Here is a 23,396-nt window from a genome sequence, read left to right as displayed (position 1 = left end):
CCAACCACTGTGGTTGGAGGAGAAGGATCAGTTGAGGCAGAAGGGGAGGGGCCTGCAAAGACCTCCTCAGGTGAATCCACCGGAGATGAGAGCAGGCAGGCAGCAGGTGGAGCTGTTTCCAGTGGTGAGGAAAGCCAGGGATCCAGCAATGATGCCTCCCTCCCCAATGCCCAACTCCCCAAGAGACCGGCATCAGAATTGTCCTCTGAGTCTCCCCAGGGCTCAGAGAAGAGGGGAAGAGTTGAGGTGTACTCAGACAGTTCGTCTGTGGAGGAACCCAGAGTCTTCCCCTCCAATTCACCCAATGAGGTTTCTTTTCTTTCAATTGCTCTGCAATCAACCCCAAAAGGCTCAAAAATGAATAGGAGGTTGCAGGAGAGACCAACTCCCAGAGCCCGAACGGGGAACAGAGCTCAAACCCTTCACACCTCACCTATGGAAGTGAAGGAAGAGCTCAGTTCACAAGTGATAACTTAGTCACTGTTTTTAACTGATTTTATAGTTCAAACTTTGTAGTCTTTTTAAAATGTCCTACCTGTTGTTTTTAACCATACTCATGACCCTCACCTTCTCTACCATCAATGTGAGAAGTGTGAAGTCGAGAGTTAGAGCCCAGAGTGTTTTATCCTTTTTAAGTTCATTTAAGTCAGATGTGTTTTTATTACAAGAGTGTGCTATACCGTTTTTAAACTCTTACAAACAGTGGGAGGAGATGTGGCCACTCCCGTCAGTATGGAGTGGCTCCAACAGTAATAAAAATGAGACGGTAGGGCACTTTTACTACATTTGACTTTTATGGATCAGGATTTTAAGCTCTTGAATATTTATGGTTTTAATGAGAAAAATGACCGGTATGACCTTTTAGAGGACTTGCAGTCCCACATGCTAGGACGAGTGCCACTAAATTTAGGATGTGATTTTAATTGTATTTTAAATAGAAAAGATAGGAGAGGAGTAGGTGGGGATTTTAAAGTCGACAAGACATCGGTTTTATTGCAGAATCTATGCAGGGATTTTAAACTCCAAGACTGTTTTAAAACCATGCATCCCAGAGAGGAGGGCTTCACTTGGTTCAGTAGTGACGGCACCAGAGCCTCTCGCATAGACTACCTTTTTACAAGAGACTGCCCACCAACCGATGCTACATTAACCCCTGTTTTCTTCTCCGATCACCTCATTCTGTCCTGCACCCTTTCACTGTCCTCTGGTGTGACTGTAGGAAGAGGTCTGTGGAAGCTCAACTGCTCCCTGCTGGAGGACAACAATGTTGTCAGCCAGTACAGGGAGCAGTACAGGGAGTGGCAGACCCTTCAAGACATGTACGATTCACAGGCACAGTGGTGGGAAATGGTGAAGGGAAAGACTCAGACTTTTTTTAAACAAGTTGGCAAAAATCAAAAAGCTAAAGAAAACAGACGCATGATGGGACTGCAAAAAAGACTACAAAGATATTTTAAACTAACACAATATGGGTTGGATTTTAATGACGAAATTAAACAAATCAAAAAGGAAATGTCGGTTTTAGCAGCAATCAAAAGTAAAGGCATCATTTTAAGAAGTAGGGAAAGGGAACTGGAGGAAGGGGAAAAATGCTCAAGATACTTTTTTAAAAAAATTATAAGTAAAAGTGGCACCATGAGAAAACTGACACACATCTCACATAGAGTCTTTCATGATTTCATCTCTTTATGGTTTTTCATGTGTCGCCGCAAATTACTACGATCACAGAAACTCCACCCACATGTTTCACAAGAAAAAGGCTTCTCACCTGTGTGAGTTCTCTTGTGTCTCATCAAATCATTTGATCCACTGAAACTTTCCCCACGTTTCACAAGAATACGGCTTCTCACCTGTGTGAGTTCTCTTGTGTATCTTCAAATCACTCTGTCGAGTGAAACTTTTCCCACATATTTCACAAGAAAATGGCTTCTCACCTGTGAGAGTTCTCTTCTGCACCAACAAACCATCCTGTCCGGTGGAACTTTTAACAAAGATTTCACCACTTTTCTTCTTATCATTGAAAGTTGTTAAATTCTGACGTAATTGAGGTTTTTTCTGGACCATATTTCCACATGTTTCCTCACAAAGAAGCTTTTCACATTCAGCCTGCTTCTCTGACACAGGGAACTTGTCCACACAATCACTCTGAAACATGCTTCTTCTTTTCATCTCTACATTTCTACTTGATTCTGAGTCAACAAGTTTTTTCACATCGTGGACTTCAGAGTCATGAGAGAGGAACTGCTCAGTGTCTGGTACTTCTTCTGGTTCACTCAGGGAACTTTGTTCCTCAATTGAAGGAACCCTAAAGGAATCACCTTCAAACTTCAGTAGAAGCCGCTCTCCCTCCTGGCTGGTACCGAGTTCCTGGTGCTCCTCAATCTGTGGAGGTTCTGGTTCTTCTGGCTCCCCTTTGATCCGTGGAGGTTCTGGTTTCTTTTTGATCTGTGGAGGATCTGGTTCTACTGGTTCCTCTTTGATCTGTGGAGGTTCTGGTTCTTCTGGTTCCTCTTTAATGTGTGGAGGTTCTGGTTCTTCTAGTTCCTCTTTGATTTGTGGAAGTTCTGGTTCTTCAGGTTCTTTTTTCATCTGTGGACTTTCTGGTTCCTCTTTGATCCGTGGAGGTTCTGGTTCCCTGTTGATCTGTAGAGGTTCTGGTTCTTCAGGTTCCTTTTTGATCTGTGAAGGTTCTGGTTCTTCTTTGATCTGTGGAGGGTCTGGTTCTTCTGGTTCCTCTTTGATTTGTGGCGGTTCTGGTTCTTCTCGTTCCTTTTTGCTCTGTGGAGGTTCTGGTCCTTCTGGTTCCTCTTTGATTTGTGGAGGTTCTGGTTCATCTGGTTCCTTTTGCTCTGTGGAGGTTCTGGTTGTTCTGGTTCCTCTTTGATCTGTGAAGGTTCTGGTTCTTCCTGCTCTAGACTGGAGTTTGTTTCCGGTTTAAAGAGCTGCTCCTCCCTACAGTCACGGTGCAGTTGGAGCTCTGGAGGGACAAAAAAGTACAAAATAAAAGTTACATTACTTCTACAGTTCCCGCTTTAAAATGACTCAGACGAGTAATTTGATTACAATAAAATCACCTGAGGCAATTATGGCAATGAATTAAAGATGAAAAACAAATGGGTTAAAGGAACAATGAAAATATGAGCAGCAATAAAAAAGAGAATGAAAATGTCTGGTTCAATCTGCCGGGCGACTAAAATAGGAAAGAATTTAGATTTTCTTCCTTCAACCATAAACGGGGGATTTCATAGGAGGGAATCCAAATGGCTGCTCTATATTGGACGGCTTTTCAAAAAGGGAAAATATGAAACCATTTGAGCAGCTTAAAACTGACTTTTATCTGCCAACACAAGACTTTTATAAATTCTTACTAATTAGAAGCCGTCTTCTAAAACACAAAGGATGGGAATTCTTAGGTAAAGAACCAAATGAAGTAGAGAAAGTACTAATGACCAAGCAGGAGAAGAAGAAGAAAGTCATTTCAAAGCTTTAGAAAGCAGCTGAACAAGACAACAACATGAACTTTAAATAGAAATGGGAAAGTGAAAGAAAGAAGAATTGGGGGGAATCATTTAAAGAAGGACATCAAATGTTTAGGAGCATTATATGGAAAGAAGGTGAATGGAATTAAAAACACAAGATTTTCTGCTCCCACTAAATATGTCCTAATATAGTAAAACATGTGATAAATACTGGAGGGGTTGTGGTCCAGTAGGAGACTAGAGACATATATTCTGGGACCGTCCCAAACTCAGAGAATATTGGAAAAATATACAGAAAGAGATCAAAAGAATCTTGGATGAAAACATTGATTTAGACCTGAAATGATTTTTATTGGGTTTTAAACCCAAAAATGATTAGAATGTTACTTATTGTAGAAAAGTAAAAGATTAGAGTGTGCTGGCTGGAACCAAACCCCCCCTGCATAAAGCAATGGTGGGACCCAATCAAAGATGTGCTGAATATGGAACAAGTAAGAGCAAGGTTCCAAAACAAAGTGAAGGAATGTGAAGACCTGTGGTCTCCCTATATACAAAGGAGGATTCTAACAGAATCACCCCACAAGGGACTTACTTCATTATTTACAAAGCACTCTCATTAAGATCTACTGCTTTGTTGGTTTTGATTTGAATTAACATCTCTAACTAAGGTATTTACTTGTTGTGTTTGCATTAAGCAGATTTGTTTTAGGATCATTTCATTACATTATTTAGACATTTAAGAAGCGGGTGTCTGGACACATGGTGAAAGGGGGAGAAGAATAAAGAGGTAGAAAGGTAGACATACATTCTAGGAAGGAGACGGAGGGCATCCATCTTTCTCTTTCTTTTTCCTTCTCTTGATTGGATGGAAGGTTTTTTAACAGACCTTCAGTACGGCTGTTTGTATGGAGGGACGGCTGTTTAAAGTAGGAATGGAAAAGAGAAGTTTCATTGATCTACAATCTATTTATTTATCTTTTCATTTACTTAATGACAAAAGACTAGATTAATAGGAGGAACAGAGGAGGAAGAGAAGGGAGGGTCCCACATTTGTTGATGATGTCATTTAGTTGTTTGGTTCTTTTGGTTTTTATGTCCTTCTAAACAGATATTGGAAATGTATTTGTAAGATAGGAATACTGCATGTACCATACTCATATGCTTATTTGAAAAAATAAAATAAAAAAAGGAAGTGCAACAATCTTTTTAAACATCTTAGATGTTCATATTTCTAAAACTCTAGTTGCTGAAGTATTTTAACTTGATAATTCTTCCATGTTGCCATTTGGAGCCTCACTGTTCCAGAGACAAGAGGTTTACATTCTTCCAGGTGCTTTTGCCTCCATGTTCCTCCATGTTGGTTTCACTGATACTCAGAGACAATCGTCTTTTAATATGGAAACCTGGAGCCAGGAAGTGTCTGCATCCTGAGGCTGGAGGCTTGAGCCCGCCTTTGGAGAGAGGAGGGACTATTCTCTGCTGTGATTGGACTGGAGAGGACAGGAAGTGACCAAACACAGGAAGTTGAAAACATGCAAAATGACTGAAATTAGAAATGATTAAGAAAAATACCCTCTATGTTTTGTCAATGGCTGCTCATATTATTATTTTAACCTTGTTTCAATGTATTGTCAGGTAGTTCCAGGTGATTCTAGACGCTCTTCTCCTGTTTGACTTCAACTACAACTGTGTATTGATTAAAACCTGGAAACATGGAAAAGAGTCAAAGTCTGAGTTCAATCCAAGTTTCCCTCCAGAGACACAAATCCTGCTTCTGTGTGCGGTGGATAAACCAAACCCAGTCAGAACAATGGAGATCCTGCAACAGTCACATTCATGTGTTCATTCACACTTTTCCATACCTGTTCTGTGGAGCTTGATTTGAGGGTTCCAGATGGTTTCCAGCAGTCTGTGCTGACGATCAACCTCCTCCTCGTGCTGGACGATAGTTTGTTCAAACTCTCCCAAAGCCTGAACTGAACTCCTTGTTGCTGCACGAGATGAAATGTTTCCTCTGTGAGACACGACAACACAGCCGAGAGAGTCCAACAAGCTCCAAACAGTAGTGGAGGGCGGCTCGAGCTAAAATATCGACGTATTCTCCGTGGCTCTGCACGCTCCTGGAACTCCACTCGCACTTGCTCCGCTCCTCCTTTTCCTGTTTTCGGTCTGACGTCACGTGATCACCCAAGAACAGTTTATGGTTACTCATACAGTTTTACATTTTGAAAAGAACCGGAGAACTTTATTCTGTACAAAACAACACATGAACTTAATGTTGAAGAGAAAAACTTTATTACCTGTTTTGAATTAATTGAGAAGAAACTGCTCTACTGTTAATCTCTATATTTTATTGGGGAAATTCCCACTTTCCCACTGTAGAAAAGCTATCAACCTCCAGGGGGCAGCACTGAGAACCAGCTGTGCTGTAGAAAACTTGTGTGTATTAATTGAGTGTGTATTAATTATTACAGTATAAATGGCTTACCAGACAGTTAAGGAGCTGCTGACCACTCCTGCAAATCACTTCTCAACTGTTGAAATATTTTACGGGCTTGGAGATCGCTTTTAGAATATTTTGAAAGTTCTTTACTATATAACTTGCTCATAAACAAGTGCAAAGTCACCCGTCTCTTGGACTGAAGATTATTTTAAATACTGTAGTATTCTCTAGTTCAGTGGTTCTCAAACTTTTTACACCAAGTACCACCCAGAAAATACTTGTCTCTCCAAGTACCACCATAATTACCAACACTATACAGTAGCCTAGTAAGCCTCAGCATTCATCAAAAACAAGGCAGAGGTTTTACTCCTAAAGAAGTATATTTAATATTGTCAGCCATTGTAACATTTTACACAGTTAGATTAGTAACACTACGCTTAAATATAGGAAAATAAAAGACTGTACTTAAATAATCATTCAATTAAAATATATTGCACAGAAAAGTTAAATAAACATTGTACTTAAATAAATGAAAAACAAACGAACAAAAAACAGTTCTTAAAGATTAAATAAAACTGTACTGTACTTCAATGTTAAGTAAACAATGTACTCTTCTTGATTAAACAAAAATCAAAACATGCTGACTGAACTTCACACACTGCTGTATGGCTGCTTTCTGAAACAGAAACACACACACACACACACACACACACACACACACACACACAGAGGAAGAACAATAAGATTAAGAATAAAACTATGATAAAAAAGATGGTCAATGGATTCTAGCGAATATCTCTCTATCATTCTACTATAGATCTGGGATCCCCCCTCCCTTCTCGTGTCACATGGCCCCGCTTGAGCCAATCGAAAATGAAACATGGCTGGCATTTCAGGAAATTATGTTTTATTCACGGACTGAGTATTTCAGACGATAAACATTATGAAGTAGATCACGGCTTTAGAAGCGATCGAAGTAACTCCTCTTCCACCGTCCAATTCATCCATATTAGTAATCAGCGGGCAGCGTTACGGCAGTGGCGGCACTTCGTGTCACGATCGCCCGTAATGCTACGCTTAGCGACCCGCTAACCTCCGGGACTCGACGTGAAAAGTAATTTTACACACAAAATACTTCACTTTTTTCACTAGAATCAGCTTCGATAGGCCTTTTCTCACAGAGCTGCTAAATCCCGTGTTTTCAGGTGCAGTACAGACTAAGTTACGGGTATAAACGCTCTACCGTGAGTTGCCGTGACGTGAACCCAGAAATGAGGTCCCTTTGTCGGGGTCAGTCCACAGAAAGCACCGCTGAATAACCGTTTTCACATAAAAACTTTATCTTTTATAAGAACTCGATTGTATATGTCGTTATTCATGGTACAGGGGAGGAACTCTTGGAAATTCATGTTCAGAAACGTTGTCCGGAGCTGTATAGGCGGAGATGCCCACCATCAGCCGACTGGCACAGCCTGTCACCCCGCAACTGATTAGTTCATGCGCCGGTACCAAATTTTCAAGAAAAACACTTTATATAGTGAGATATGAAGGTAAAAGCAACAGCAGTGAAAACAGTCAAAATGAGCTTTAGGGCCCAAAGGGTTAAAAACCTCCACCTCTTGCCTGCTACCATGAATAACTGTTGATGTCAGCACTTTTATATTTATGTCAGTGATTCTTTGGCATACCACTAGAGGGAGCTAGTGGTACTCATACCATACTAAGTTCAGTGTTATGGTTAACTAATAGATGCACCAGTATTATGACAAGGTTAGTTCATTTCTTGATTTTAGAGACACTCCACCACTCGGATCATATTCCCTCCATCATTACTCCATGAAGGAAGCAAAGAACGTTCATCAATGACAGAGAGTGTATGAACTGAATCATTACTCTCTGTCTGCTTCACGCTCAGGAGGGAATATCACGACTCATCATTGTGGGTAGAGAGACCAAACACTTTAGAAACACATTTCTCAAGTCAAGAACTATAGAAATGATCCCTGAAAGTATAGTCTTAATACTCTTTAGTACAAACAGCTGAGGCCTTGAATGAATCAGTCTTTCTCATCACGGGTGAGTCAAAGCAACAACAACAATCTATAGAAACGGCTCGTCTCACCAAAAGCAACAAACCACATTACCGGCAAACTCTACGTCAGTAATTTCTCCAAGTTTTGATCTGAGTTCCTTGTCAAAGTACTTTAGTCTTTTTTCCACTCGTTCCTCCTCAGCGTCACTCGACTGGACTCTCCTTTTTATTGACGTGAACAAATGTCCCACACAAAGCGGATGAGAGAGGCACCTCATGGAGGAGATTAAAGGAGATCAGCTTATGTTGCCATGGAGACGCTCCCTGCTCAGTGCTTCACGGTGATGTAGCTACCTGACAGGCTAGTTAGCATCGATATGAGCTAACATGCCAGCCATGCTAACTTGGGCGCTCTACCGAGTACCTTTGCTCATTTTATTGTGTGTCTGTGTGCATGTGTATATGTTTGTGTGAATCATGCTTATTGTTGTAAAAAGTTCATATCTTTGTTTTAGTTTTGCCTGAATTTCACCTTTTTGTTTGTTTGCATTATTTTCTTTCAGATAAAATAAAACAATTTCTGTATCTGAAATGGATCAAGGCTGAAGTCAAGGCTCATGTTTGCTTTTCCTTTAAAAATCCATAGTTACCCAGGACACCAGTGATACAAGAGAAAAAACTAACAGAAAATAACTAAACAAATCATATTATTATACAAAAGAAGATAAAAGGAAAACCTAAAAACTTACTCTAATTTATTCTTCTGAATCATTTCTGATTTCAGTAACTTTTCATTGTAACCATGAATTATTTTAGATTTCAATGTTTTTTTTGAAGCACAACAGATTTACACAACCTCAAGTCGTTGTGAGGTACATTCCATAATATGACCAAAAATTAAACATCTATATTTAACATTAGTTCTCGTACAAAGATACCCAATCCTCTTAAATTATAATAATTATTTTATGTTAACTGAAAGAAAACTTTAATACGGGGAAGACTTTTATTTTTCGATTGAAATACTATTCCTAATGTTTTTAAGTATACAATATCTACAAATGTTAACCTAGAAGATTCTATAAATAGTTTATTTGTGGTTTTCCCAAAGGAAGTTTTATTTATTGTTTTTAAAAAATGTTTTCTTTAGTTTAATGAGGTTCTGTATGTGTTCTGTATATTATTTCTACCGACTTATCGTTATTAGTGAGAAATACAGTACAAGCTGTTTGTTTTGTATTTACTACAAATAGTGTTCTTTTATGTGTTCTATATTCTGCTTCCAAAAGACTGTAAAACAAACTTGCAACATTTAAGACTTTGTAACTGTGATTTAGATAATCTGTGGTCAAGCTCAGAATCTATCCAGAAATTAATTAATTAACATTCAACCAGCCATTTCTACCACTCTGATCATATTCCCTCCATCATTACTCCATGAAGGGAGCAAAGAACGTTCATCAATGACAGAGAGTGTATGAACTGAATCAGTACGCTCTGTCTGCTTCACGCTCAGGAGGAAATATCACGACTCATCATCGTGGGTAGAGAGACCAAACACTTTAGAAATACATTTCTCAAGTCAAGAACTATAGAAATGATCCCTGAAAGTATAGTCTTAATACTCCTTAGTACAAACAGCTGAGGCCTTGAATGAATCAGTCTTTCTCATCACTGGTGAGCAGATCTTTTTGTTATGGATCCAGCAAGAAAGAGATTTTCTCCTGTCTGGGATCATTTCCAGCTGATCTCTCCTGATAAATTCAGCACAGAATAGCAATAGTGTGACATATATGAACTATTATTGATATGTGATATTGCATTGCAGAACCCTTGTACTAATGTCCATCTTCCACATTCTGGCATTTTTAAATGTGACATGTATGTTATGGTCCAAATAAATACATCAATAACACCTCATCTATGCTGAGGCAGGAAAGTGGGAAAAGTATATAAATGTACACCACAACTTGTAGAAGCTTGTTGAAATTCAATGACTAAATAGAAGTTTGCAGAAGTCACATAATAATTAAGATTAAGTGAAGATGTTCAGTAATGAAGAGTGATTCACGACCGTAGAAAAGAGCTGCCTTCAGAATATTTACATTTATTTCTATTAATTTTATTTTGTTCCAACATTAGATGGTGTTTGAACAAATTTCCATTATTATAGATGGATATGGACATGTGCCAAATAATCTGCAGAATAGCTTATGGCAGTGGTTCTCAAACGTTTTACACCAAGTACCACCCAGAAAATACTTGGCTCTCCAAGTACCACCATAATGACCAACACTATACAGTAGCCTAGTGAGCCGAAGCATTCATCAAAAACAAGGCAGAGGTTTTACTCCTAAAGAAGTATATTTAATATTGTCAGCCATTGTCACATTTTACACAGTTAGATTAGTAACATTACGCTTAAATATAGGGAAATTAAAGACTGTACTTAAATAATGATTTAATTAAAATATATTGCACAGAAAAGTTAAATAAAACTGTACTGTACTTAAATGTTAAGTAAACAATGTACTGTACTTGATTAAACAAAAGTCAAAACAGGCTGACTGAACTTCACACACTGCTGTATGGCTGCTTTCTGAAACAGAAACACACGCACACACACACACACACACACACACACACACACACACACACACACACACACACACACACACACACACACACACAGAGGAAGAACAATAAGATTAAGACTAAAACTATAATAAAAAGATGGTCAATGGATTCTAGTGAATGTCTCTCTATCATTCTACTGTAGATCTGGGATCCCCCCTCCCTTCTCGTGTCACATGGCCCCGCTTGAGCCAATCGAAAATGAAACATGGCTGGCATTTCAGGAAATTATGTTTTATTCACGGACTGAGTATATCAGACGATACATATTATGAAGTAGATAACGGCTTTAGAAACGATCGAAGTAACTCCTCTTCCACCGTCCAGTTCATCCATTTTAGTAATCAGCGGGCAGCGTGACGGCAGCGTGACGGCAGCGTTACGGCGGCAGCGTTACAGCGGCGTTACAGCGGCGTTACGTCGGCGTTACGGTAGCATTACGGCAGTGGCGGCACTTCGTGTCACGATCGCCCGTAATACTACGCTTAGCCACCCGCTAACCTCCGGGACTCGACGTGAAAAGTCATTTTACACACAAAATACTTCACTTTTTTCACAAGAATCAGCTTAGATAGGCCTTTTCTCACAGAGCTGCTAAATCCCGTGTTTTCAGCTGCAGTACAGACTAAGTTAGGGTATAAACGCTCTACCGTGAATAACTGTTGATGTCAGCGCTTTTATATTTTTGTCAGTGATTCTTTGGCATACCACTAGAGGGAGCTAGTGGTACTCATACCACACTTTAAGAATGACTAGCTTATGGGTTGTAGTGGGAGTTTGAAAGTTCAGTGTTATGGTTAACTAATAAATGCACCAGTATTATGACTGGGCGAGTTTATTTCTTGATTTCAGAGACACTCCACCACTCTGATCATATTCCCTCCATCATTACTCCATGAAGGGAGCAAAGAACGTTCATCAATGACAGAGAGTGTATGAACTGAATCATTACTCTCTGTCTGCTTCACGCTCAGGAGGGAATATCACGACTCATCATCGTGGGTAGAGAGACCAAACACTTTAGAAACACATTTCTCAAGTCAAGAACTATAGAAATGATCCCTGAAGGTATAGTCTTAAACAGAGAGGGGAAGGCGGGTGGAGGGGGAGCTATATATGTGGGTGTAGACCTGAAATATAAAGTGGTGGAGAAAATGACAAGAGCAATGAAAGATGTGTTTGAATGCAACACAGTTGATCTCTGTATGAAAAAAAAGAATGTAATTGTAAGCTGCATTTATAGAACACCAGGGGCCAGTTGTTCAAAAAAATGTAATCTGGATCAAAATGATCCGGATTTGAAAATGTCATTTGTTGCTTTCCAGGATGCAGAGAGTTGCACAGTAAGACTCTGGAGTCCATTTGTGGTTCCCTTTCTAGGACCTCACCACTGGACACTGGGTTCTGTGCACCTTTCTTTTAGGGACCGAGCCCAGAAGGGAAGCTGCCTGGAGGCGAGGACCCTATTGCATCTGGAGTGTTTCTTTCTTTGTTTCTTCTCCTGACGCCATTGAACCCAAATTTGACATAAACTTGCAAACCAAATTTGGCACAATCATCAGGACTGGTGCAGACTACAAGAAAATACAAACAATTAACCCACAAAGTGCCAAAGTGTGCTCTCTAGCGCCACCTACAATCACCACAGCCATGGTGTGATCTCTCTAGAAATGTCGTAGAGAGATCAAAACAAAACTCATCTGTTCGTCTCATCACGACATAAAAATCACACTCTGACACCCCTGACCTAAGTCCAACAGGAAGTCCTCAATTTGATTTTAAAAATAAGATTATCAGCAGAAATTTAAATTGGGTCTCACAGCCTGTAGGAAAGTCATAGAGCGATGAAACCAAAGCTCACTTGTTTGTCTCAGCAAGACCTGGAAATAATGTAATGACACTCCTCACTTAATCCAACAGGAAGTCTACAATTTGCCTTTCAAATCAAGATCCATCCATGCTCATGTCAGCACGGTCACCCAGATGACATTGCAAAAGAGCACAAAGGAAGGTGGCGCCCAGCATGGGACATGAACCCACGACCTTGACATTGCGAGTCTCATGCTCTACCAACTGAGCTAGAAGAACCAGGAACCATGAGGGATCACCAAAAGAAGAACCGGACACAGTGACCTGCAACCTTCAAGTGATCCAAGTTTCAATCTTCAGTGATTTTACTGCAAAATCCTCCAGAGAACAAAAGAATAATCAACTATTCTAACAATCAGTGGGTTGCTGTAAAGAAGTTGCATTTAAATGAAATCACCATGTAAGTTTCAAAGTGTCTGTGTATTCAAAATGTGCAGACACTCTGATGGTTCTATCTGCTAACTCTGTTTGGTGATGTCATAGTGATGTCATAAAAGAATGGAAAATATTAAAGTGACAACATTTCTTTCTTCACTTTGATTCTTCTTGACTTTGATCTTGACAAAACTATTATCTATTTGTAGTTTATTGATACTTTCTCTGAGTTTATTAATACTTTCAGTAATAAAAATAAAGTATCAAGAAAAGATTACAGTTCCTGAGTAACATTGATGAGGAGACTCGTGGTATAAAGGTTGAATGAGTCCAGTGACTTGAGTTGAAATGAAGGAGGGAGTTGAGGTCAAAGAAACACACTTTGACTCCAAAGATCCAAGTTTAAATCTTCAATGTTTTTACAGCAAAATCCTCCTGGAAACAAATAAATAATCAACTATTCTGACAACCAGTGAGTTACTGTAAAGAAATAAAAAGAAATAAGGTGCATTTAAATTAAATCACCATGTACAAAGTATCTGTGTATTCACAATTTGCAGACAAACTTAAAAAAGCTCTGAAAAATGTTGAAGCGTCTGTAGTTGAAGTGTTTTCATTAACTAGATGTCCATGAATGAACCATGCTGAGCTGCTCTCTGTAGTTTCATGGTGTAATGATTAGCACTCTGGACTCTGAATCCAGTGATCTGAGTTCAAATCTCAGTGGAACCAGACTTTACTGGTGCTGCTCTGCTGTGGTCAACATTCTCCACAATAGTAAGAACCTTCCATGGACAATAAATAATGATGAGTAATTTTCATTATCAGGTGGGACAGAAGAAGCTGCAGCCTGGACTTGAGGCCAGACGTCTTGCAGCAGCCAGTTCAGAGTTTTCTGGAGAGGAAGTTGACTCCAGATCTGGTTGGCTGCTTTAAAGCTGGGTGACGTCTCCTGTAAGTCAATGAGCTCAAACTGCATTTCTGCAGGCTCTTCCTCAGGGACACACGAGAAAGGATTTTGGAAGAGGTTGAATGACTTCTCATGGACCCTGAAGTCGGAGAAGCGGTGGTCGAATTCCTGTCTGAGTTTATTTATGATGTTATGGTTCTTGTTTGAACGCAGGTGACGTAAAACGTGGCGCCCGTCTGTGTCGTCTCCAAGCACCTTGCAGGCGGGAAAATGGGTGAGATGTCCCTGTTTGAGCTGTCCCTGCAGCAGTTCAAGTTTTTGCTGGAAAGTTTTGACATTGTCAAATAGTGTGGAAATGAGCTTCCTATGGCCCTGCAGCTTCACATAGACCTTTTTCACGACAACCTGAAGTAGCGCCTCGTGGAGCTCAATCACTTCCTGTTTGTGTCTCATTGAAAATGGACCTTATCTTTTCACCGACGCTCCTGAACTTGCCAGCTTTTTCATTTGCTGATGCGGAGGCCATCGCAGCGGGGAATACATGAACAAATACACTTGAAGAAGGGTATAAGTTCTTCCATGAAGAATATCTCCACAGTTATCAAGGTAAGAAAAGACGGAGTTCAGTGAGCTAACCGCGGCGCTAGCTACAACATATGATGAAGATAAACATGGTGACTAAGGAGCCTCATCTAGTCTGCTAAAGTATTAGAGGTATTTATTAGAGGCATGATCTAGACTTTTAAATGATATTTTAACATTCTGATATGTGTTTGCTATTATAATATAGAAAAGTGATGATGATGATGATGCCAGATGTTCACCTTCACCCTGCTTTGCTTCTGCAGGCTTCTAGTATCGCATATTGTGGAGGGACAGGTAGTGGTCAGAGCTCCATGCTTCAGCTCCATGAGGAACCATGGAGGGACAGGTAGTGGTCAGAGCTCCATGCTTCAGGTCCATGAGGAACCATGAGGAATGATGCCAGATGTTCACCTTCACCCTGCTTTGCTTCTGCAGGCTTCTAGTATCACATATTGTGGAGGGACAGGTGGTGGTCAGAGCTCCATGCTTCAGGTCCATGAGGAACCATGGAGGGACAGGTAGTGGTCAGAGCGCCATGCTTCAGGTCCATGAGGAACCATGGAGGGACAGGTAGTGGTCAGAGCTCCATGCTTCAGCTCCATGGGGAACCATGGAGAGACAGGTAGTGGTCAGAGCTCCATGCTTCAGGTCCATGAGGAACCATGGAGAGACAGGTAGTGGTCAGAGCTCCATGCTTCAGCTCCATGAGGAACCATGAGGAACCTCACAGACTGCAGGTTGAAACAGTCAGAGAGTCGCTGGGCTCATGTTCAGTAGTTTGACTTCCTGTTCTTCAGCTGTCAGATGAGAGCTGAAGAACTTTCATGTACGATGGACACTCCTGTATGACAGAGAGCTTACTATTCCTCTTCTGCTGCTCTGGATTCTGGGACTTGATTAAAGCTAATTATGTTTTAACAAGTATTAATTTCTATATATGTGTTAAAAACACTTCTCTGTTTTAGATCTCACTGGGTGTTGACAAGCTGAGTTGTTGGTTTATTCCTGTAGTTGTGCAGCTGATAAAGGCTTTAACAACCATGTAGTTGAACTCCTGGATCAGCCTGCACACTCCTCCCAGCTCCAGCTGCCAACGCTTCCTCCTGCACTGACCTGCACAAGTCATCTACACAGAGGGACCAGACCAAGAACACAGGTAAAAAAAAAAGAGGAACCATTGTTTTCCTTTTGTAATATCATTTAGTACGTGACAATCTCCTTAGTAGTTTTAGCAATTTAAGTAAAAATCTTAGCTCTCACAAATCTATCCCTCCATGTTCGACCAAATTGCTCACCTGTCTCTTTATTTATTTGTCATATTTGTTTATTTCTTGTAAGGGGCTCCATCCTGAACCTGCCAGTGAGGTGGTGGGGGAAACAGATGTGTGCAGTCCAGCTGTGCAGAGCTTACACAGGTGTCATTTATTGGTTTGTAATGTTTTTATGCTTGTAATGTTTCCTTTGTCATAACTTACTGTGATGATGTCACTCATGTGTTTGTAGGACCACTTCCTGATCCCGACATCCTGACATCAGGAGGAAAACTACGTCCACTGGAGTCCCAACCACTCAGAGCTCTCCTTTTAGATTTCCTCCCAACTTTGGAGTGAGTCCCAAACAGATGATGTGTCCCAGGTTGCTGACCTCAAGGTTCAGGATGGCCACACAAGTCTGAGGCGTTCACACACATACTACTGGCAGGGACAGGGTCAGCTGGTAATCACCAGATTGGAATGGTGCCACTTTGTCACTGACACATTTAGAACAATAACTGTTGAGCGAGAGCGGCGTGATGAATCGTTCACTGACCAGATGAAATCAAAACTGGACACGTTTTACTTCAATACCATTAATGTGTTTATTTCAATGCAGTAATGATCATATTAAAATGTATAAATGACCTTTTGTCACTTTGTGTTTTGAACATTAAATCTCAAGTTGTGTGAATCACTGTAAATAGTGTAAATAGTGTAAATAGTGTCGAACACGTCAATAAGCTGCTCCTTCAGGCCCACAGCCACCCTGAAGGAGAACATTAAAACTCATCAATCAGAGGCATTCTGGGGCAGCGCTGGGTTCAGGCTTCATCTCCTATTGTCTGAGCTCTGGTCCAGTATATGAGGCGGGATGCAGGTGGAGCAATGGACTCCCAGAAGATCCGGAACCCTCTCAGATGGGAATTTGGTGTAGAACCGGATCTGCTCATCAGAAACACAGTCGCGAGTAAAAAGCATGGGAGACAAATCCACATTCTCCAGCCTGGCTTCCAACTCCTTATTATATTCAAGAGCTTCATCTAGTGCAGCTGTGAAACCAGAAAATAAAATGACTTATTATCTTTACTTACAGTTGTCAGACATTAGTGTCAGAAACACACGACGTACATCTGAATATGAGCATCAATTATTTATTATTAGACTTTACATCCATGGTCTTCATTGGCTACAGGGCCGATCACAGCTGACTTTGGGTGAGGGCACTACTGTATAACTTGAACAGGTTACCAGTCCGGACACAGACAGTCAATCACACATATATACCCACACATATTCACAGTCACCAATTGGCCTAAAATGTATGTTTTTGGTACTGTGAGGGGAAATAAGAAGAAAACCGTGGACACAACAGTCTGAATAGAATATAGGCACACACACAGCTCAAAGTAGCGTGTACTTCTGTGTTGAATGCTCATGAAGCCATCAGGAAACACAAGCAAATTCAAATGAAAACTGTATTTATTTCTACACAATAGTTAAACACAATGTTGCAGCAACATGTCAAAGTTTCATTTATGAATTTCAATTTTATGAATTAAAATCTTAATATGTTAAGCAATTCAAAATGAAATGAATAAAATGAAAACATAAAACGTATTACCTGACGGGAATAATTGCAACTAGAAAGGATCAGATGATTCCATTTTGTTAGTTACATTGCCAGAGAACAAACTCAAAGGTAAGACAGTGAGAATCCCCGTGTCATCTGAAGGCCACTTGTGGTTATGGAATCATCAGGATAAACACACAGGAAAGCGTCCCCATTCCCCAGCTCATGTTTCCGTACCATTCAGTCAAAACACTGCAAAAGAAAGAAAAAATAAATAAACAGGTCACATTGTCACTTTTTGCTGTCGGTTCCTCAGTCCTGCTCCGTGGTCTTTGCAAGCTTTTTTGTTTGCGTGTGGTTTGTTCAACTATTTGTTACCATGTTGTTCAGTCACAGCTGCTGAAAACTGATATGAGCCAAACCAGCCTTTAGCCACTGTCGGTGTTCCCAAGAGCTCCGGAGGTTACAGAGACAGTGGTGAGTCCAGTATATTCTAAAGGTCATTATTCTTACTGACACTTTTCCTAATGTTCCATTTAGATGAATAACCTGATCAGGAATTAAGCTTTAAAATGAACGATTGCAAAAATGCAATTCCATCTCCAGCTCATGATGAGCCTGTGTTTAAGTGAAATACCTGAGCGAAGGATTGCCATGTGTTTGATCGTACCTAAAGGTTTAGTTTTAGGTTAAGGCTCAAATTAACATTTCAGAAAGGGCAGTGTCCCAGTCTTTTATGAATACTTGTCACCAACAACTTATATATTTAATTTGTATAATCAGAGGCAATAATCTGTTTTAGCCTCGCTGGACTACAATGAATTTACGGCTCACTAACTGCAGTTGAACTATAGTTTCACCTTCTACCGTACAGCATAGGACCGACTGAATACGTTTATGTGTGTGTTTGTTCTCCTCAAGGGTTGAAGAATCCAGTCAATCTGACAGAAATATTGTTAGTTAATGTGATAAACTTTGTCTATGAGCAGCTTGTAGAAGTGAGAGCTACAGAAACATCGAACACAAAAGCCTCATCAATGGTGGAGACGTTACACAATGAAAAGCTTGTAGAATATACCTACACGGCAAACAGGAAATATTCCCTAGTTATTCAAATGAGAGACATTTGTTTGACTGATGTCACGACATGACATTTTGCATCAAAAGATTAGAAAACACAAATAAGCAGAAATAATGAGGAACCTGCTGTTGGTGAAGGTGTTTTGTAATCACATAGTACAAAGTTCATAATACTCAGTGTAGAAGTCTATAGTCATCTTCTCAGGTTATTGACCCTGGGCTAAATGAAAAGAATATATCAACTTAGTACCTGTAATCCTGCTTTGTGATGTGATTTAACGAACAGAATTTCACACGTTAGAACAAGACCTATGATGTTTGCAACACGAGCATCGAGGAACACAGAACATGAATTTATATGGAGTACACACTGCAGTACTCACATACCACTCAGCTCCTTCAAAATAAAAATCAATTTGAAAATGTTTCTTAGTAAGAAAAAAATTATATACCGTATTTTCACGACTATAAGGCGCACATAAAAGTCTTAGATTTTCTTCAAAATGTGCGGCGCGCCCTATGGTGCAGTGCGCCGTATGTGTGTGTTGTTGTTGTAAAGCGGACGTAGTAGAGAACACCATGAGAACGTTAAAGGGGGAAGTGTGGGCGTGGATTGTATATAAATGAACGGGTATGTGCGTTATGCAGAGCATCGTTGTTTTAACAACCCTGAAAATGGTGAAGAGACACGCTTATGAAGCAGTTTAAACTGAAGGCCATCAGCTACGCGGAGGAACATGGAAATCGAGCAGCCGCGAGAGAATTTAAGATTAATGAATCGATGGTTCGCAAGTGGAGGAAGCTGGAAAACGAGCTCCGACAGGTGAAGAAGACGCGGCTGAGTTTCCGCGGACATAAGGCGAGGTGGCCCGAGTTGGAGGAAAGACTCGAGCAGTGGATCATCGCACAAAGAACGAGTGGGAGAAGCGTTTCGACGGTCACCATTCGACTAAAAGCAGTAACGCTAGCAGAAGAAATGAAAATTGAACATTTCCAAGGAGGTCCGTCTTGGTGCTTTCGTTTCATGAAACGGTGCCATTTTTCCATCCGGGCCAGAACTACGGTAGCGCAGCAACTTCCAGCGGATTATAATGAAAAGCTGGCCATCTTCCACTCCTACTGCAGCAAACACATCGCCGACAAACACGTCCAGCCCAGCCACATCACTAACATGGACGAGGTGCCGCTAACTTTCGACATCCCGGTGAGTCACACTGTGGAGAAGAAGGGGACCGGCACGGTAGCGATACGCACAACGGGGCACGAAAAGTCTTCTTTTACTGTTGTGCTTAGCTGCCATGCTAATGGACAGAAACTGCCGCCTATGGTGATTTTTAAGAGAAAGACTTTGCCTAAAGAGAAGTTTCCATCAGGAGTCATCATTAAGGCAAATCAAAAGGGCTGGATGGATGAGGAAATGATGAAAGAGTGGCTGAGGGAGGTGTATGTAAGGAGAACAGGTGGTTTTTTCCACGCATCACCATCGCTGTTGATCTGTGACTCTATGCGTGCCCATCTCACAGCCGATGTGAAAAAACAAGTGAAGCAAACGAACTCTGAGCTTGCTGTCATTCCGGGAGGCCTGACAAAGGAACTCCAACCGCTGGACATCGGTGTGAACCGGCCGTTCAAAGTAAGGCTGCGAGCGGCGTGGGAGCGATGGATGACCGATGGAGACCACAGTTTCACTAAGAGTGGAAGGCAGCGCCGGGCGAGTTACGCCACAATTTGCAACTGGATTGTAGATGCTTGGGCTAGCGTGTCTGCTGGCACTGTTGTTCGAGCTTTCGCAAAAGCCGGCATCATTTCCAAGGAGCCGCACGGCACGGAAAGTGACTCTGACAGTGAAGAAAATGAACCTGGTATGTTTGATGGAGATTTAGCGCAGCTGTTCAATTCAGAAACAGAGGACGAGGAGTTCGATGGGTTTGATTGATGACGATTACAGGTAAAAAAAATGTTAGTACTTTGTAATCAATACTTAAATAAAGCACAACCAAACTCAGTTTTGCTCCCGCTCTATTTTTAAATACGCACACTTGTATGCTTGTGTGTGTGTGTTGTTGTAATGCGGACACCATGAGAACGTTAAAGGGGGAAGTGTGGGCATGGAACCCGCGCCCTATGAGCAGGTGCGCCTTATGTGTGTGTTAAATGCAGTAATGGCACACATAACTGAGACTGCGCCTTTTAGTACGGTGCGCCTTTTGGTCGTGAAAATACGGTATACAATATCTACAAATGTTAACCTAGAAGATTCTATAAATAGTTTATTTGTGGTTTTCCCAAAGGAAGTTTTATTTATTGTTTTTAAAAAATGTTTTCTTTAGTTTAATGAGGTTCTATATGTGTTCTGTATATTATTTCTACCGAATTATCGTTATTAGTGAGAAATACAGTACGAGCTGTTTGTTTTGTATTTACTACAAATAGTGTTCTTTTATGTGTTCTATATTCTGCTTCCAAAAGACTGTAAAACAAACTTGCAACATTTAAGACTTTGTAACTGTGAATTAGATAATCTGTGGTCAAGCTCAGAATCTATCCAGAAATTAATTAATTAACATTCAACCAGCCATTTCTACCACTCTGATCATATTCCCTCCATCATTACTCCATGAAGGGAGCAAAGAACGTTCATCAATGACAGAGAGTGTATGAACTGAATCAGTACGCTCTGTCTGCTTCACGCTCAGGAGGAAATATCACGACTCATCATCGTGGGTAGAGAGACCAAACACTTTAGAAACACATTTCTCAAGTCAAGAACTATAGAAATGATCCCTGAAAGTATAGTCTTAATACTCCTCAGTACAAACAGCTGAGGCCTTGAATGAATCAGTCTTTCTCATCACTGGTGAGCAGATCTTTTTGTTATGGATCCAGCAAGAAAGAGATTTTCTCCTGTCTGGGATCATTTCCAGCTGATCTCTCCTGATACATTCAGCACAGAATAGCAATAGTGGGACATATATGAACAATTATTGATATGTGATATTGCATTGCAGAACCCTTGTACTAATGTCCATCTTCCACATTCTGGCATTTTTAAATGTGACATGTATGTTATGGTCCAAATAAATACATCAATAACACCTCATCTATGCTGAGGCAGGAAAGTGGGAAAAGTATATAAATGTACACCACAACTTGTAGAAGCTTGTTGAAATTCAATGACTAAATAGAAGTTTGCAGAATTCACATAATAATTAAGATTAAGTGAAGATGTTCAGTAATGAAGAGTGATTCACGACCGTAGAAAAGAGCTGCCTTCAGAATATTTACATTTATTTCTATTAATTTTATTTTGTTCCAACATTAGATGGTGTTTGAACAAATTTTCATTATTATGGATGGATATGGACATGTGCCAAATAATCTGCAGAATAGCTTATGGCAGTGGTTCTCAAACGTTTTACACCAAGTACCACCCAGAAAATACTTGGCTCTCCAAGTACCACCATAATGACCAACACTATACAGTAGCCTAGTAAGACTCAGCATTCATCAAAAACAAGGCAGAGGTTTTACTCCTAAAGAAGTATATTTAATATTGTCAGCCATTGTAACATTTTACACAGTTAGATTAGTAACACTACGATTAAATATAGGAAAATAAAAGACTGTACTTAAATAATCATTCAATTAAAATATATTGCACAGAAAAGTTAAATAAAACTGTAATGTACTTAAATGTTAAGTAAACAATTTACTGTACTTGATTAAAAAAAATTAAAACATGCTGACTGAACTTCACACACTGCTGTATGGCTGCTTTCTGAAACAGAAACACACACACACACACACACACACACACACACACACACACACACACACACACACACACACACACACACACACACACACACACACACACACACACACACACACAGAGGAAGAACAATAAGATTAAGAATAAAACTATGATAAAAAAGATGGTTAATGGATTCTAGCGAATGTCTCTCTATCATTCTACTATAGATCTGGGATCCCCCCTCCCTTCTCGTGTCACATGGCCCCGCTTGAGCCAATCAAAATGAAACATGGCTGTCATTTCAGGAAATTATGTTTTATTCACGGACTGAGTATTTCAGACGATAAATATGATGAAGTAGATAACGGCTTTAGAAGCGATCGAAGTAACTCCTCTTCCACCGTCCAATTCATCCATATTAGTAATCAGCGGGCAGCGTGACGGCAGTGGCGGCACTTCGTGTCACGATCGCCCGTAATGCTACGCTTAGTGACCCGCTAACCTCCGGGACTCGACCTGAAAAGTCATTTTACACACAAAATACTTAACTTTTTTCACAAGAATCAGCTTCGATAGGCCTTTTCTCACAGAGCTGCTAAATCCCGTGTTTTCAGGTGCAGTACACACTAAGTTAGGGTATAAACGCTCTACCGTGAGTTGCCGTGACACGAACCCAGAAATGAGGTCCCTTTGTCGGGGTCAGTCCACAGAAAGCACCGCTGAATAACTGTTTTCACATAAAAACTTTATTTTTTATAAGAACTCGATTGTATATGTCGTTCTTCATGGTACAGGGGAGGAACTCTTGGAAATTCATGTTCAGAAACGTTGTCCGGAGCTGTATAGGCGGAGATGCCCACCATCAGCCGACTGGCACAGCCTGTCACCCCGCAACTGATTAGTTCACACGCCGGTACCAAATTTTCAAGAAAAACACTTTATATAGTGAGATATGAACGTAAAAGCAACAGCAGTGAAAACAGTCCAAATGAGCTTTATGGCACAAAGGGTTAAAAACCTCCACCTCTTGCCATCAATTCTTGATGCTACCGTGAATAACTGTTGATGTCAGTACCGGGATCAATGTTGTCCTTTCCTCTGCAGTGACAGTCTCACAACTGCAACCCAGATTTGAGAAGATCTGCAGCAACAAGCAGCCTCACACCATCACTGGAAAAATGTGTGGATTAAAGGTCTCATTTTAGCACAACAAACCTTTCTTTTGTTTTTCATCAGGAAGTTTTTAAGTTTTTAAACTCATTTTTTACAGAGAAGCAAAATGTATTTTTAGCAATGTTGAATATAGTTACACATTAAAAAACTGACAGCAAAGAATAATGTTCCTCAGTAAAACAGTTACACTTTATATAGTTACACTGTGAAGGTGGTTGAAAGAAGTTGTAGTTTCT

Source organism: Lipophrys pholis, assembly GCF_963383615.2.
Source record: "Lipophrys pholis genome assembly, chromosome: 18".
Taxonomy (NCBI): Eukaryota; Metazoa; Chordata; class Actinopteri; order Blenniiformes; family Blenniidae; genus Lipophrys; species Lipophrys pholis.
Note: the sequence above shows the minus strand (reverse complement) of the source record.